We start from the raw sequence: 5,739 nt of genomic DNA, 5'->3' as shown, positions 1-5,739 counted from the left end.
CAGTAGAGTAGTGTATGTATTGCTGCACAGTAGTGTATGTATTGCTGCACAGTAGAGTAGTGTATGTATTGCTGCACAGTAGAGTAGTGTATGTATTGCTGCACAGTAGAGCAGAGTATGTATTGCTGCACAGTAGAGTAGTGTATGTATTGCTGCACAGTAGAGTAGTGTATGTATTGCTGCACAGTAGTGTATGTATTGCTGCACAGTAGAGTAGTGTATGTATTGCTGCACAGTAGAGCAGAGTATGTATTGCTGCACAGCAGAGTAGTGTATGTATTGCTGCACAGTAGAGTAGTGTATGTATTGCTGCACAGTAGAGTAGTGTATGTATTGCTGCACAGTAGTGTATGTATTGCTGCACAGCAGAGTAGTGTATGTATTGCTGCACAGTAGAGTAGTGTACGTATTGCTGCACAGTAGAGTAGTGTATGTATTGCTGCACAGTAGAGTAGTGTATGTATTGCTGCACAGTAGAGTAGTGTATGTATTGCTGCACAGTAGAGTAGTGTATGTATTGCTGCACAGTAGAGCAGAGTATGTATTGCTGCACAGTAGAGTAGTGTATGTATTGCTGCACAGTAGAGTAGTGTATGTATTGCTGCACAGTAGAGTAGTGTATGTATTGCTGCACAGTAGAGTAGTGTATGTATTGCTGCACAGTAGAGTAGTGTATGTATTGCTGCACAGTAGAGTAGTGTATGTATTGCTGCACAGTAGAGTAGTGTATGTATTGCTGCTCAGTAGAGTAGTGTATGTATTGCTGCTCAGTAGAGTAGTGTATGTATTGCTGCACAGTAGAGTAGTGTATGTATTGCTGCACAGTAGAGTAGTGTATGTATTGCTGCACAGTAGAGTAGTGTATGTATTGCTGCACAGTAGAGTAGTGTATGTATTTCTGCACAGTAGAGTAGTGTATGTATTGCTGCACAGTAGAGTAGTGTATGTATTGCTGCTCAGTAGAGTAGTGTATGTATTGCTGCACAGTAGAGTAGTGTATGTATTGCTGCACAGTAGAGTAGTGTATGTATTGCTGCACAGTAGAGTAGTGTATGTATTGCTGCACAGTAGAGTAGTGTATGTATTGCTGCACAGTAGAGTAGTGTATGTATTGCTGCACAGTAGAGTAGTGTATGTATTGCTGCACAGTAGAGTAGTGTATGTATTGCTACACAGTAGAGTAGTGTATGTATTGCTGCACAGTAGAGTAGTGTATGTATTGCTGCACAGTAGAGTAGTGTATGTATTGCTGTACAGTAGAGTAGTGTATGTATTGCTGCACAGTAGAGTAGTGTATGTATTGCTGCACAGTAGAGTAGTGTATGTATTGCTGCACAGTAGAGTAGTGTATGTATTGCTGTACAGTAGAGTAGTGTACGTATTGCTGCACAGTAGAGTAGTGTATGTATTGCTGCACAGTAGAGTAGTGTATGTATTGCTGCACAGTAGAGTAGTGTATGTATTGCTGCACAGTAGAGTAGTGTACATATTGCTGCACAGTAGAGTAGTGTACGTATTGCTGCACAGTAGAGTAGTGTACATATTGCTGCAGAGTAGAGTAGTGTACGTATTGCTGCACAGTAGAGTAGTGTACATATTGCTGCAGAGTAGAGTATGTATTGCTGCACAGTAGAGTAGTGTATGTATTGCTGCACAGTAGAGTAGTGTACATATTGCTGCACAGTAGTGTACGTATTGCTGCTCAGTAGTGTATGTATTGCTGCACAGCAGAGTAGTGTACGTATTGCTGCTCAGTAGTGTATGTATTGCTGCACAGCAGAGTAGTGTATGTATTGCTGCACAGTAGAGTAGTGTACATATTGCTTCACAGTAGAGTAGTGTACGTATTGCTGCACAGCAGAGTAGTGTATGTATTGCTGCACAGTAGAGTAGTGTACGTATTGCTGCTCAGTAGTGTATGTATTGCTGCACAGCAGAGTAGTGTATGTGTTGCTGCACAGCAGAGTAGTGTATGTATTGCTGCACAGTAGTGTACGTATTGCTGCTCAGTAGAGCAGTGTACGTATTGCTGCACAGTAGAGTAGTGTATGTATTACTGCACAGCAGAGTAGTGTATGTATTGCTGCACAGTAGAGTAGTGTATGTATTACTGCACAGCAGAGTAGTGTATGTATTGCTGAACAGTAAAGTGAATAGTTTATTATATTACTTGTAGTCCGCCTGCACTTGTTACGTCAGGTTTTGAAAGATGTGGCACATCCAGGAATAGGGTTCCTATGAGGCGGAGAAGGTGGTTGGAGGTCTGGGGTGAGGGGTTCCTATGAGGGGGAGAAGGTGGTTGGAGGTCTGGGGTGAGGGGTTCCTATGAGGGGGAGAAGGTGGTTGGAGGTCTGGGGTGAGGGGTTAGTATGAGGGGGAGAAGGTGGTTGGAGGTCTGGGGTGAGGGGTTCCTATGAGGCGGAGAAGGTGGTTGGAGGTCTGGGGTGAGGGGTTCCTATGAGGGGGAGAAGGTGGTTGGAGGTCTGGGGTGAGGGGTTCCTATGAGGGGGAGAAGGTGGTTGGAGGTCTGGGGTGAGGGGTTCCTATGAGGGGGAGAAGGTGGTTGGAGGTCTGGGGTGAGGGGTTCCTATGAGGGGGAGAAGGTGGTTGGAGGTCTGGGGTGAGGGGTTCCTATGAGGGGGAGAAGGTGGTTGGAGGTCTGGGGTGAGGGGTTCCTATGAGGGGGAGAAGGTGGTTGGAGGTCAGGGGTGAGGAGTTCCTATGAGGGGGAGAAGGTGGTTGGAGGTCTGGGGTGAGGAGTTCCTATGAGGGGAAGAAGGTGGTTGGAGGTCTGGGGTGAGGAGTTCCTATGAGGGGGAGAAGGTGGTTGGAGGTCTGGGGTGAGGAGTTCCTATGAGGGGGAGAAGGTGGTTGGAGGTCTGGGGTGAGGGGTTCCTATGAGGGGGAGAAGGTGGTTGGAGGTCTGGGGTGAGGAGTTCCTATGAGGGGGAGAAGGTGGTTGGAGGTCTGGGGTGAGGAGTTCCTATGAGGGGGGAGAAGGTGGTTGGAGGTCTGGGGTGAGGAGTTCCTATGAGGGGGAGAAGGTGGTTGGAGGTCTGGGGTGAGGAGTTCCTATGAGGGGGAGAAGGTGGTTGGAGGTCTGGGGTGAGGCGTTCCTAAGGCTTTATCTCCAGTCATTGGATGAGAAAGGTTTTGTTAATCCTTGTAGGGAACCCTCTGTAACTACCACCTCATCTCTGTTCCCCTCTTTGCCTCCAAGCTCTTGGAGCTTCCTGTTGCCCAAACCTTGTCCACTTCCTCTCCTTCCTTCACCTGCCTTTCTCTCTTCTCTTTACTGCCCTTACCAAGGTCACTAGCGGCATTCTCACAGTGAAGTCTAAGGACCACATTGTGTAATCCTGCATGACCAGTCAGCTGTCTGACACAATTGTCCACCATCTCCTCCTTCAAACCTTTCACTCTCTTGGCTATCCTCCGGCCTCCCCATCATTCCCTCTTCCGGTTGGTGACCCCCCCCCCCCGAGGCGGTCCTTGGTCCCCTTATCTCTCCACACCTCCTCCCTTGGAGAACTTATCAGCTGTCAGTCTGGAATACCTTAATGCTGAAGTCTACCTCACCGCCAACTGTCTCTCTCCAACCCTCCCTGGATATCTCAGCACTTTAAAATCAGCAAGTCTAAGACTGATGGTATTGTCTGTCCCCATCCTCTCCCACCTCTCTCCGCTCACACAAGCCCGCTGCCTGGGGGTCACCATGTGCAATTATGCTGCCTCCTGATCCTGCTGCTTCCACCGCATCATCTATAGAACTTTCCTCATCCCTGAGGCTACTAAATCCCTTATCTATGCCCTTTTCATCTCTCACCTGGACTACTGTAATCTCTTACTTTCTCCTGACTGTCCCCAATGCTACAGAATCTCCTCTCTCACTCAAGCCGGTACAGCCAATTCAAGCATTTCCGGTGGCACCACTACATGCACTCATGCCGGCACATCCAATACAAGCGTGGCCGGTGTCACCACTACATGCACTCATGCCGGCACATCCAATACAAGCGTGGCAGGTGTCACCACTACGTGCACTCAAGCCGGCACATCCAATACAAGCGTGGCCGGTGTCACCACTACGTGCACTCATGCCGGCACATCCAATACAAGCGTGGCCGGTGCCACCACTACATGCACTCATGCCGGCACATCCAATACAAGCATTTCCGGTGGCACCACTACATGCACTCAAGCCGGCACATCCAATACAAGCGTGGCAGGTGTCACCACTACGTGCACTCATGCCGGCACATCCAATACAAGCGTGGCCGGTGTCACCACTACATGCACTCATGCCGGCACATCCAATACAAGCGTGGCAGGTGTCACCACTACGTGCACTCAAGCCGGCACATCCAATACAAGCGTGGCCGGTGCCACCACTACATGCACTCATGCCGGCACATCCAATACAAGCGTGGCAGGTGTCACCACTACGTGCACTCAAGCCGGCACATCCAATACAAGCGTGGCCGGTGTCACCACTACGTGCACTCATGCCGGCACATCCAATACAAGCGTGGCCGGTGCCACCACTACATGCACTCATGCCGGCACATCCAATACAAGCGTGGCCGGTGTCACCACTACATGCACTCAAGCCGGCACATCCAATACAAGCGTGGCCGGTGTCACCACTACATGCACTCATGCCGGCACATCCAATACAAGCGTGGCCGGTGCCACCACTACATGCACTCATGCCGGCACATCCAATACAAGCGTGGCCGGTGTCACCACTACATGCACTCATGCCGGCACATCCAATACAAGCGTGGCAGGTGTCACCACTACGTGCACTCAAGCCGGCACATCCAATACAAGCGTGGCCGGTGTCACCACTACATGCACTCATGCCGGCACATCCAATACAAGCGTGGCCGGTGCCACCACTACATGCACTCATGCCGGCACATCCAATACAAGCGTGGCCGGTGTCACCACTACATGCACTCATGCCGGCACATCCAATACAAGCGTGGCCGGTGTCACCACTACATGCACTCATGCCGGCACATCCAATACAAGCATTTCCGGTGTCACCACTACATGCACTCAAGCCGGCACATCCAATACAAGCGTGGCAGGTGTCACCACTACGTGCACTCATGCCGGCACATCCAATACAAGCGTGGCCGGTGTCACCACTACATGCACTCATGCCGGCACATCCAATACAAGCGTGGCAGGTGTCACCACTACGTGCACTCAAGCCGGCACATCCAATACAAGCGTGGCCGGTGCCACCACTACATGCACTCATGCCGGCACATCCAATACAAGCGTGGCAGGTGTCACCACTACGTGCACTCAAGCCGGCACATCCAATACAAGCGTGGCCGGTGTCACCACTACATGCACTCATGCCGGCACATCCAATACAAGCGTGGCCGGTGCCACCACTACATGCACTCATGCCGGCACATCCAATACAAGCGTGGCCGGTGTCACCACTACATGCACTCATGCCGGCACATCCAATACAAGCGTGGCCGGTGTCACCACTACATGCACTCATGCCGGCACATCCAATACAAGCATTTCCGGTGTCACCACTACATGCACTCATGCCGGCACATCCAATACAAGCGTGGCCGGTGCCACCACTACATGCACTCATGCCGGCACATCCAATACAAGCATTTCCGGTGGCACCACTACATGCACTCGCACAGCCGCACAATGAGTGCACACTTGCTGTGCCATCACGGATAAAATACATTTACCTCA

The sequence above is a fragment of the Pseudophryne corroboree genome, chromosome 7, assembly GCF_028390025.1.
Source record: "Pseudophryne corroboree isolate aPseCor3 chromosome 7, aPseCor3.hap2, whole genome shotgun sequence".
In the NCBI taxonomy this organism is placed as follows: domain Eukaryota; kingdom Metazoa; phylum Chordata; class Amphibia; order Anura; family Myobatrachidae; genus Pseudophryne; species Pseudophryne corroboree.
Note: the sequence above shows the minus strand (reverse complement) of the source record.